A 13,211-nucleotide genomic window follows, 5' to 3' on the forward strand; every position below is an offset into this window, starting at 1 on the left:
TTGAGGAAAAAAACCGCTTTGGGTAAATTCCTCTGAGTTGTGCAAAACTTACACTATTTTCCACCTTCAGGTATTCATGAAGGTTTTTTAAAAACTATTACTTTATCATTGCATCCAAAACTGCCTTGTTAAGGATGAATTTGTGTTTCACTGAGATAAAAACAAAAAGCTACTGCGGATGCCGGAAATCCAAAACAAAAACAGAATTACCTGGAAAAACTCAGCAGGTCTGGCAGCATCGGTGGAGAAGAAAAGAGTCGACGTTTCGAGTCCACATGACCCTTCAACAGAACTGAAGTATAGTTAGGAGATAATCAAAAGATGTCACAGACAAAAGGATCAAAGAGGTGTTGAAGGTGGTGATATTATCTAAGAAAAGTGCTAATTAAGAAGATGGCAGGACACTCAAGGTACAGCTCTACTGTGGGTGGGGTGGAAAGACTGACAAGGTATTAGTTGTAGATTTAAAAATAATGGAAATAGGTGGGAAAAGAAAAATCTATATAAATTATTGAAAGACCATGACCCCACCACGGAACATCAAGCCATTGTTTCCAGGACTGTCACTGACCTCATCTCCTCTGGAGATCTTCCTCCCACAGCTTCCAACCTGATAGTCGCCCAACCTCAGACGGCCCTCTTCTACCTCCTACCCAAAATCCACAAACAGAACTGTCCTGGCAGACCGATCGTGTCAGCCTGTTCCTGCCCCACGGAACTCATTTCTCGTTATGACTCCCTTCTCTCTCCCCTTGTCCAGTCCTTCCCACCTACATCCGTGATTCCTCTGACGCCTTACGTCACATCAACAATTTCCAGTTCCCTGGCCCCAACCGCTTCCTCTTCACCATGGATGTCCAATCCCTCTACACCATCCCCCACCAGGATGGTCTGAGGGCCCTTAGCTTCTTCCTTGAACAGAGGCCCGAACAATCCCCATCCACCACTACTCTCCTCCGTCTGGCTGAACTTGTTCTCACACTGAACAATTTCTCCTTTAACTCCTCTCACTTCCTCCAAATAAAAGGTGTTGCTATGGGTACCCGCATGGGCCCCAGCTATGCCTGTCTTTTTATGGGGTATGTGGAACATTCCTTGTTCCAGTCCTACTCTGGCCCCCTCCCAAAACTCTTTCTCCGGTACATCGATAATTACTTCGGTGCTGCTTCATGCTCTCATCGGGACCTGGAAAAATTTATTAATTTTGCTTCCAATCTCCACCCCTCTATCATTTTCATATATTCCATCTCTGACACTTCTCTTCCCTTCATTGACCTCTCTGTCTCAATTTCTGATGATAGACAGTCCACCAATATCCATTACAAGCCTACCGACTCCCACAGCTACCTCGACTACAGCTCCTCACACCCCGCTTCCTGTAAGGACTCCATCCCATTCTCTCAGTTCCTTCGCCTCTGTCGCATCTGTTCCGATGACGCTACCTTCAAAACCAGTTCCTCTGACATGTCCTCCTTCTTCCTTAACCGAGGTTTTCCACCCATGGTCGTTGACAGGGCCCTCAACCGTGTCCGGCCCATATCCCGCGCATCCGCCCTCATGTCTTCTCCTCCCTCCCAGAAACATGATAGGGTCCCCCTTGTCCTCACTTATCACCCCACCAGCCTCCGCATTCAAAGGATCATCCTCCGCCATTTCCGCCAACTCCAGCATGATGCCACCACCAAACACATCTTCCCTTCACCCCCCCTGGCGGCATTCCGTAGGGATTGTTCCCTCCGGGACACCCTGGTCCACTCCTCCATCACCCCCTACTCCTCAACCCCCACCTATGGCACCTCCCCATGCCCACACAGAAAATGCAACACCTGCTCCTTCACTTCCTCTCTCCTCACCGTCCAAGGGCCCAAACACTCCTTTCAAGTGAAGCAGCATTTCACTTGCATTTCCCCTAACTTAGTCTACTGCATTCGTTGCTCCCAATGCGGTCTCCTCTACATTGGAGAGACCAAACGCAAACTGGGCGACCGCTTTGCAGAACACCTGCGGTCTGTCCGCAAGAAAGACCTAAACCTCCCTGTCGCTTGCCATTTTAACACTCCACCCTGCTCTCTTGCCCACATGTCTGTCCTTGGCTTGCTGCATTGTTCCAGTGAAGCCCGACACAAACTGGAGGAACAGCACCTCATCTTCCGACTAGGCACTTTACAGCCTTCCGGGCTGAATATTGAATTCAACAACTTTAGATCTTAAACTCCCCCTCCCCCCATCCCCACCCCCTTTCCGTTTCTTCCCCCTCCCCCTTTTTTTTTCTTTCAATAATTTATATAGATTTTTCTTTTCCCACCTATTTCCATTATTTTTAAATCTATAACTAATACCTTGTCGGGCTTTCCACCCCACCCCCACTAGAGCTGTACCTTGAGTGTCCTGCCATCCATTCTTAATTAGCACTTTTCTTAGATAATATCACCACCTTCAACACCTCTTTGATCCTTTTGTCTGTGACATCTTTTGATTAACTGCTCCTATCACTGCTCGCTTGTCCCTACAACCACCCCACCCACAACTTCTCTCCCCCCGTCCCCCCACCTTAAACCAGCTTATATTTCACCCCTCTCCTAACTATACTTCAGTTCTGTTGAAGGGTCATGTGGACTCGAAACGTCGACTCTTTTCTTCTCCACCGATGCTGCCAGACCTGCTGAGTTTTTCCAGGTAATTCTGTTTTTATTTTGTGTTTCACTGAGTTGAGCTTCTTTGATGAGCGGGTCGGTGAAGGTAATGTGGGCTTCATGGACTTCCAAAGTGGAGATGAGGGTAATGTGGTATAATGAGCCTTTCTCTGCCCCTCACTCTTAACTCCACTTAACAGGACCTTTTCCAAGTTTCTGTCCCTCCTTTGACTAGAAGGTCTCATTGGAACTTTCTCCTGTTCCACTCCCCTGGATTTGGGGACTTTTTTCTTTCGCTTGGGGAGATGGTAATGTCAGTGGACAAGTGATGCAAAGGCCCAGGCTACTGCTCCAGGCATACGGGTTCAAATCCAGCCATCAATAAAGTCTGCAATATAAAAGCTAGTATTTCATGATTGTTTTTAAAAACCCATCTGGTTCACTAATCTCCTTCAGGGAAGGAAACCTGGTTCACTAATTTCCTTCAGGGAAGGAAATCTGCCATCCTTACCTGATCTGGCCTGCATGTGACTCCAGACCCACAGCAATGTGGTTGATGCTTACCTGCCCTCTGAAATGACCTAGCACTCAGTTCAAGGTCAATTAGGGATGGGCAACAAATGCTGCCAGTGATGCCCACATCCCATGAAAGAAAAAAGGGGGGAAAAAGGCATTTGTTAATAAAGTCAAAGCTGGTAAAGTGAAATGCTGCAGATGCTGGAAATCTGAAGTAAAAACAAAGTGCTAGAAATAGCTAGTCCGGCAGCATTTTTTAAAATGCTTTCACGGAGTGTGGGCCTCACTGGCTTGGCAAGCATTTCGTGCTCATACCTAATTCCCTTGAGAAATTGGTAGTGGGCCACCTTCTTGAACCACTTCTCTGTGGGTGTTTCAAGATGAGTATGATTCCTTTCAAACTGTTCTGAAGAAGAGTCATGTTTGACTCGAAAAGTTAACTGATTCTTTCTCCACTGATGTTGCCAGACCAGCTGAGTATTTTCAGCACTTTCTGTCAAAACATAAAACGTTGGAAATACTCAACAGGTCTAGCAGGGCACATATGTTATAATCCCCAATTGAGATTACCACTGGGCAAGCCTAATCCCAGGGTGGAACCCAGCTTTTATTTGTTTGTTTAGATACGTCGAGAGGGGCTACTGAACAGAGTCACCAGAGTCAGCTAATGAACTTTTAACAAAAGTGTAAAACATTTATTAAACAAGAAAAGATGAACTATATTACAATACTCCTTCACCCACAACTATACCTTTGCAGGTATATATAAATTTGTAAGGATAACACAAGTTACAAAAGCTATCTTATACTCTAATGTTCACAGTAAGTAAACAGTCCATGTAAACCACCTGGCGACCTGTGGTCAGACACACCACACTCTGAAACCAAACGACAGATGCCACCTCAACCAGATGCTATGGATCTATCATCAGCTCACCCTGATGCTCGTCACACCGTGTGCCAACCAGTCTCATTGAACTCTGTCTTTCACATGAGGGTTTCCAATCTCCACTCTTCAAGAACTTGCCTTGGAATCTTCTCCCAAACCAACGCTTTATCTCAGGCACCTTCCGCAAGGGTTCACCTCCAGGGTTTCAGACTCTCCTTCTGATGTTCCTCTCCCCTGGGTCACCACATGCATTCAAGCTTTCTTCCAAGAACTCACTCTCACTGACTCAGTTATCAACAGTACATCACTGCTTCACATGCCCATAGCAAAGAGTTACAGACCTTCAGTTGTCTCTTTGGACTTTCTGACTTCTCACAAACCTTTATATCACTTTGACTCTGCTTCCCTCAGCTTGGAGCTTTAACTTGAAGCTTGGAGCCTTTCTCTGCCCTTCACTCTTCACTCAACTTAACAGGACCTTTTCCAAGTTCCTGTCCTTCTTTTGGCTAGAAGATCTTCTTGGGATTTTCTCCTGTTCCACTCCCCTGGATTTGGGGACTTTCTTCTTTAGCTTGGGACTTGCTATCTGTCCCTTTTGCTCCAGTCCCTCTCTGGTAGCTACTTTCAACCAACATTAGCTTGGAATCAGCTATCTGTCCCTTCTAGGCTGCTTCTGCTTGGCAGCTGTCTTCAAACTGGACTCAAAACTGCTGCTTCTAGTTTCTTCTGTGTGTGTCTGTGGAAGGGACCTGCTTCTCTGGACACCTGTTGCTAGGCAACAGCCCAGTTTTTCTACTCGTGTTTGCTTAACTTCTCTTACAGTCGTAAACTCATTAGAAATGTAGGCACCTTTTAATGTGAAATTAAAACTAAACTTGACCTTTTCTTAACACAGAGATACAGAAATACAAATCAAATTTAAACTTTAAAGCTAAAACCCATTCCCAACACCCACAAATACCTATATAACTTTACTATCTCTATTTCCTAATACATAGACACAGGCTGCTTGGTGCAGGGGACTGGGGGGGGCGGGGGGGAGGTGGGGAGGAAACACCCTCCCCCTTCTTCTCCCTCCCCAAAAACTTTTCCACACACTGGGCTGTGGCGAGAGAAACAGAATTAACATTTCAGAACATGACCTTTCATTTGGTAATTAAGCCAATCAACAGTGGTGTAGAGAAGAGGTACTGGATGGCGGTGTTCCTCTCTCCACAGATGCTGCCAGACCTGCTGACTAATTCCAACATTTTCTGTTCTGATATAAGATTTCCAGTATCCGCAGTATTTTGCTTTTGCATTTGATAAAATGCCTCATAATAGGCTTGCCAGCAAAACTCAAGCCCGTGGACTAAAAGGGACAGTAATAGCATGGATACAAAATTGGCAGATAGTGGTGAATGGTTGTTTTTTGGACTGGAAGATGATATAGAGTGGGGTTCTCCAGGAATCAGTACGTGGACCACTGCTTTTCCTGATATATATTTTTGATCTAGGGTTGGGTGTGCATGGCACAATTTCAAAATTTGCGGGTGAGACAAAACTTAGAAGTATTGTGAACCGTGAAGAGGATAGTGGTAAACTTCAAGCGGACAGACAGGCTGATGGAATGCACTGACACAAGGCAGATGATAGTTAATGCAGAGAAGTGAAAAGTGATACATTTTGGTAAGAAGAAAGCGAAGAGGCAGTATAAGCTAAAGGATGGTACATTAACAGAGATACGAGGAGGTACACCGTGCACAAATTGTTGAAAGCGGCAGGGCAGTTTGAGAAAGCAGTTAAAAAAAATGTGATCCTGGGTGTAGAAACATGCTCTTAATCAAACAAAACAAACTTCATTCACACGAGAGCTATATCCAGCCAGCCCCTCATACAGCCATTTTTTCCTGGGAAACCCCTGCCTAGAATTTATTCCCCCACATTAGCCACACATTAGTTGAACAAATCACATAACCCCTACTCAGTTAAATTGATCTTAAAGTGACCTTCATCACACTGGGGTTTATAAATAGCAACATAAAGTACAAAAGCAAGGACATTATGATGAGCCTTTATGAAAGGCTAGTTTGACAACAACTGGAGAATTGTGTCCAATTCTGGGTACTGTACTTCTTAAAGAATGTGAAGGCCTTAGAGCAGGTGCTGAAGATTTATTGGAATGGTTCCAGGGATAAAGAACTTTTACATAAATAAATTGGAGAAACGGGGGCTGCTCTCCTTAGAGTAAAAAAGGTTGAAGAGATTTGATAGAGGTTTTCAAAATCCTGAGTGGTCTAGACAGAGTAGATAGGGAGAAATTGTTCCCATTGATGGAAGGGCCAAGTACCAGAGAGCACCTATTTAAGCTGAATGGGAAAAGCATCAAAGGCAACATGAGGAAAAACTTTTACACAGTGAGTGATTATAATCTGGAATGCCTAACCTGAAACGGTGGTGGAGGCATTTCAATTATGGCTTTCTAAAGGGAATAAATACACAAGGGAAAATTTACAGGAGTACGTATCTACAGTCCTGTAGTCCTGTAGGACTACAGGAAAAGGGCAGGAGAGAGGGATTAGCCAAACCATTGAGAGTCTGACTGGAGCAAAATTAACACTTTTGGAAACATTTACATTTTTAATTTAATAAAAACACGCAAAGATTGGGATTTCTTGTTCATAACATTACTTTTAACAAAATTAACTTATATTCAAATAAATTCATATATAATTTGTAAAAGCAGTTGCTGGAAAACTGAAATAAAAGGTGTAAGCGTTAGCAAAAATTTGAATTTATAATTCAGGCTGACATTGTCAGAGGTGCCATCTTTAGATGTGAGGTTAAATCAAGACCCCTTCATTCTCTGGAGTGGATACAAATGTACGAATTAGGCACAGGAGAAAGCCACTTGATCCCTTGAACCTGCTCCATTATTCAATAAGATCATGGCTGCTATAAAAGATCCAATGACACTAGATCAAAGAAGAGCAAGGGAATTCTCCTGCTGTTGTGGACAATAAAAGGTTTAACTTAAAGGGATAAGTCATGGAAGGAGAGCTCACAGCCATAGTGTGCTCCTCATGCTCCATGTGGGAAGCCGAAAACATTTCCAGTGCCCGGGACCAGCATGTGTGTAGGAAGTGTGTCCAGCTGCAGCTCCTGGAAGCTCGGGTTTCAGAGCTGGAACGGCGGCTGGGGACACTGTGGAGCATCCGCGAGTCTGAGAGAATCATAGATAGCACGTTTAGAGAGGTGGTCACGCCACAGCTGAAGGGACTTGAGGAAGGAAGAGAATAGGTGACCAGCAGGCAGTCCAAGAGAAACAGGCAGGTAGTTCAGGAGTCCCCTGGGGTCCCACTCGCAAATCGGTATTCCATTTTGGAGGCTGATGAGGACCCTAGTTCCTCTAGGGAGTGCAGAAAGAGCGAATCTTCTGGCAGCACAAGCAGCCTGTCTGTACAGGAGGGGAGGAAAAGCAATAGTAATATTGTTCTATAGTCAGGGGAACAGATAGGTGCTACTGTGGCCATAAACGTGACTCCAGGATGGTGCGTTGCCTCCCTGGTACTAGGGTGCGGGATGTCACTGAACGGCTGCAGGGCATCCTGAAGGGGGAGGGTGATAAGGCAGAGGTCATGGTACATGTTAGTACCAATGACATAGGTAGAAAGAGGAATGAGGTCTTGCATCAAGAATTCAGGGAGTTAGGCAGTAGACTGAAAAGCAGGAACTCACGGGTTGTAATCTCTGGATTACTCCCCAGTGCCATGTGCTGGCGAGCACAGAAATAGGAGAATAGCGCAGATGAATACTGGCTTAAGAGTTGGTGCAGGAGGGAGGGTTTTAGTTTCCTGGATCACTGGGATCGTTTCTGGCGAAGGTGGGCCTGTACAAGCGGAACAGTCTACATCTGAACCAGAGTGGAACTAACATCCTTGTGGGTAGGTTTGCTAGTGCTGTTGGAAGGAGTATAAACTAATTCGGCAGGGGGAGGGGACACAGAATGTTAGCAGAATAGGGACACATCATAATACAGTAAAACAATCAAGTCAGAGGGAGTACAGCTGCATTAAGTTTCAAGGGAGTAAGGCAAGGCTGGATGGCCTCTACTTTAATGCCAGGAGTATTACAGGGAAAACAGATGAGTTAAGGGTGAGGATTGACACGTGGAATTGTGATATAGTAGCCATCACAGAGATGTGGTTGAGGGAGGGGCAGGATTGGCAGCTCAACATTCCGGGATATAGAATCTTCAGGTGAGACAGGGGAGGGGGTAAAAGAGGAGGTGGTACTGCATTATTAGTTAAGGGGTCAGTTACTGCAGTAAGGAGAGATGATATCTTGGAGGGGACATCGAAGGAAACTTTGTGGGTAGATCTTAGGAATAAAAAAGTGGCAGCCACATTGTTAGGTGTTTCATATAGACCCCCCAGATAGTCAGCGGGAAATTGAGCAAATATGTGCACAATTTGCGGAGGTGTGTAAAAACAATAACAATAGGGTAATTATATTAGGTGATTTCAACTTTCCCAACATTAATTGGGATAGACATAGTGTTAAGGGCTTGGATGGAGTAGATTTCTTGAAATGTGTACAGAAGAACTTTTTGGGTCAATATGTAGAGGGTCTAACAAGGACGGCGCATTGCTGGACCTAATTCTGGGGAATGAACCTGGACAAGTGGCTGAGGTGGTGGTGGGGAGCATTTTAGTGATAGCGACCACAACATGGTACAATTTAAAAACAAAAAGCTAAAAGCTACTGCGGATGCTGGAAATCCAAAACAAAAACAGAATTACCTGGAAAAACTCAGCAGGTCTGGCAGCATCGGTGGAGAAGAAATCAGTTAACGTTTCAAGTCTTCATGACGCTTCGGCAGAACTGAGTATAGTTAGGAGAAAGGTGAAATATAAGCTGGTCTAAGGTGGGGGGCGGGGGGAGAGGGAAGTTGAGGGTGGGATGATTGTGGAGATAAGCAAGCAGTGATAGAAGCAGATAATCATAAGATGTCACAGACAAAAGGATCAAAGAGGTGTTGAAGGTGGTGATATTATCTAAGAAAAGTGCTAATTAAGAATGGAAGGCAGGATACTCAAGGTACAGCTCTAGTGGGGGTGGGGTGGAAAGACTAACAAAGTTTTAGTTTTAGATTTTAAAATAATGGAAATAGGTGGGAAAAGAAAAATCTATATAAATTATTGAAAGAAAAAGGGAGGGGGGAGAAAGGGGGTGGGGATGGGGGGAGGGGGAGTTTAAGATCTAAAGTTGTTGAATTCAATATTCAGCCCGGAAGGCTGTCAAGTGCCTAGTCGGAAGATGAGGTGCTGTTCCTCCAGTTTGCGTTGGGCTTCACTGGAACAATGCAGCAAGCCAAGGACAGACATGTGGGCAAGAGAACAGGGTGGAGTGTTAAAATGGCAAGCGACAGGGAGGTTTGGGTCTTTCTTGCGGACAGACCGCAGGTGTTCTGCAAAACGGTCGCCCAGTTTGCGTTTGGTCTCTCCAATGTAGAGGAGACCGCATTGGGAGCAACGAATGCAGTAGACTAAGTTAGGGGAAATGCAAGTGAAATGCTGCTTCACTTGAAAGGAGTGTTTGGGCCCTTGGACGGTGAGGAGAGAGGAAGTGAAGGGGCAGGTGTTGCATCTTCTGTGTGGGCATGGGGAGGTGCCATAGGTGGGGGTTGAGGAGTAGGGGGTGATGGAGGAGTGGACCAGGGTGTCCCCGAGGGAACGATCCCTACGGAATGCCGCCAGGGGGGGTGAAGGGAAGATGTGTTTGGTGGTGGCATCATGCTGGAGTTGGAGGAAATGGTGGAGGATGATCCTTTGAATGCGGAGGCTGGTGGGGTGATAAGTGAGGACAAGGGGGACCCTATCATGTTTCTGGGAAGGAGGAGAAGGCGTGAGGGCGGATGGGCGGGTTATGGGCCGGACACGGTTGAGAGCCCTGTCAACGACCGTGGGTGGAAAACCTCGGTTAAGGAAGAAGGAGGACATGTCAGAGGAGCTGTTTTTGAAGGTAGCATCATCAGAACAGATGCGACAGAGGCGAAGGAACTGAGAGAATGGGATGGAGTCCTTACAGGAAGCGGGGTGTGAGGAGCTGTAGTCGAGGTAGCTGTGGGAATTGGTAGGCTTGTAATGGATATTCGTGGACAGTCTATCATCAGAAATTGAGACAGAGAGGTCAAGGAAGGGAAGAGAAGTGTCAGAGATGGACCATGTGAAAATGATGGAGGGGTGGAGATTGGAAGCAAAATTAATAAATTTTTCCACGTCCCGACGAGAGCATGAAGCAGCACCGAAGTAATCATCGATGTACCGGAGAAAGAGTTGTGGGAGGGGGCCGGAGTAGGACTGGAACAAGGAATGTTCCACATACCCCATGAAGAGACAGGCATAGCTGGGGCCCATGCGGGTACCCATAACCACACCTTTTATTTGGAGGAAGTGAGAGGAGTTAAAGGAGAAATTGTTCAGTGTGAGAACAAGTTCAGCCAGACGGAGGAGAGTAGTGGTGGATGGGGATTGTTCGGGCCTCTGCTCAAGGAAGAAGCTAAGGGCCCTTAGACCATCCTGGTGGGGGATGGAGGTGTAGAGGGATTGGACATCCATGGTGAAGAGGAAGCGGTTGGGGCCAGGGAACTGGAAATTGTTGATGTGACGTAAGGTGTCAGAGGAATCACGGATGTAGGTGGGAAGGGACTGGACAAGGGGAGAGAGAAGGGAGTCAAGATAACGAGAAATGAGTTCCGTGGGGCAGGAACAGGCTGACACGATCGGTCTGCCAGGACAGTTCTGTTTGTGGATTTTGGGTAGGAGGTAGAAGCGGGCCGTCTGAGGTTGGGCAACTATCAAGTTGGAAGCTGTGGGAGGAAGATCTCCAGAGGAGATGAGGTCAGTGACAGTCCTGGAAACAATGGCTTGATGTTCTGTGGTGGGGTCATGGTCCAGGGAGAGGTAGGAGGAAGTGTCTGCGAGTTGACGCTCAGCCTCCGCGAGGTAGAGGTCAATGCGCCAGACAACAACAGTACCACCCTTGTCAGCGGGTTTGATGACAATGTTGGGTTGGACCTGAGAGAACGGAGTGCAGTGAGTTCAGAGAGAGACAGATTAGAATGGGTGAGAGGAGCAGAGAAATTGAGATGGCTAATGTCACGCCGACAGTTCTCAATGAAAAGATCAAGAGAAGGTAAGAATCCAGAGGGAGGGGTCCAGGTGGAGGGAGAATATTGGAGGTGGGTAAAAGGATCCGTTGAACGGGGAGAGGTCTCCTGCCCAAAGAAGTGAGCACGGAGACAAAGACGGCGGGAGAAGAGTTCAGCATCATGCCGAGCCCAAAATTCATTGAGATGAGGGCGTAGGGTATGAAGCTAAGTCCTTTGCTGAGCACTGAACGTTCAGCATCGGAGAGGGGAAGGTCAGGGGGTATAGTGAATACGCGGCTGGGGCTGGGATTGGAAGATGGGGTGGGGACGGAGGGACAAGCAGGGGTGGAGGGTCCCGAGTTCTGCCGAAGGGTCATGAAGACTCGAAATGTTAACTGATTTCTTCTCCACCGATGCTGCCAGACCTGCTGAGTTTTTCCAGGTAATTCTGTTTTTGTTATGGTACAATTTAAGCTTGTTATGGACAAAGAAATAGACAAGTTGCAAAAAAATGTTTTGGATTGGGGGAGAGCGGATTTTAGTAAAATAAGGCAGGATCTGGCTAAGGTAGACTGGGAACAGCTACTTGTGGGGAAATCTACGGAAGAGCAGTGGGGGGTGTTCAAAAAGGAAATGGGGAGGGCACAGGCTCAACATGCTCCCTCTAGGGTGATAGGAAGGAGTAACAAGCCCAGAGAACCATGGATGACCAGAGATATTCAGGATACGATGAGAAGGAAAAAAAGAGGCTTTTAGCAGGTACAAGGGGAGCAAATCAGCGGAGGCATTAATGGAGTACAGAAAGTGCAGGGTAGAGCTTAAGAAAACAATTAGGAGAGCAAAGAGGGGATATGAGAAAGCTCTGGCTGGTAAAAGTAGGGAAAATCCCAAGATATTCTATAAGTGGGAAGAGGATAACCAGGGAAAGAGTAGGGCCGATTAGGGACCAAGGGGGCAATCTATGGGTGGAGCCAGAGGACATCGGTAGAGTGTTGAACGAATACTTCACATCCGTCTTCACCCAAGAGGATGAAGGTATCAATCTCAGGGAAAGAGACTGCGAGGTTCTTGAGCAAATTGATAGAGGGAATGACAGGTATTGGAGGTGTTGGCAGGCTTAAAAGTGGACAAATCTTCAGGTCCAGATGATTTGTGTCCCAGACTGCTGAGGAAGGCAAGAGAGGAGATCGCAGGGGCTCTGACCCAAATTTTTAATTCCTCTCTGGCCACGGGGGAGGTGCCAGAGGACTGGAGAACAGCTAATGTGGTTCTGCTATTTAAGAAGGGTTGTAGAGATAAGCCAGGGAACTACAGACCAGCGAGTCTCACGTCAGTGGTAGGGAAACTGTTGGAGAAAATTCTGAAGGAGGGAATCTATCTCCACTTGAAGAGGCAAGGTTTGATCAGGGATAGTCAGCATGGCTTTGTCAGAGGGAGGTTATACCTAACAAATTTGATTGCATTTTTTGAGGTGACCAGGTATGTAGATGAGGGTAGTGCAGTTGATGCAGTTTATATGGATTTCAGCAAAGCCTTTGACAAGTTCCCACATGGAAGACTTATGAAGAAGGCAAATGCTCATGGGATACAGGGTAATTTGATAAGGTGGATTCAAAATTAGCTTAGTTGTAGGAGACAGAGGGTGATGACAGAAGGCTGTTTTAGTGACTGGAAGCCAGTGTCCAGTGGCGTACCAGAGGAATCTGTGCTGGGTCCCTTATTATTCGTCTTTTATATAAACGACATAGATGACAATGTGGGGGGTGGATTAGTAAGTTTGCGGATGACACAAAGATTGGCCGGGTGGTTAACAGTGAGCTTGAGTGTCTTGGGCTACAGGAAGATATAGATGAGATGGTCAAATGGGCAGATAAGTGGCAGATGGAATTTAACCCTGAACAGTGTGAGGTGATATATTTTGGAAGGAATAATTTGACAAAGTATTCAATGAACATCATAACACTAGGAAGTTCTGAGGAACAAAGGGACCTTGGCGTGTCCATAGATCTCTGAAGACGGAGGGGCATGTTAGTGGGGTGAT

The sequence above is a fragment of the Cetorhinus maximus genome, chromosome 21 (assembly GCF_964194155.1).
Source record: "Cetorhinus maximus chromosome 21, sCetMax3.hap1.1, whole genome shotgun sequence".
Taxonomy (NCBI): domain Eukaryota; kingdom Metazoa; phylum Chordata; class Chondrichthyes; order Lamniformes; family Cetorhinidae; genus Cetorhinus; species Cetorhinus maximus.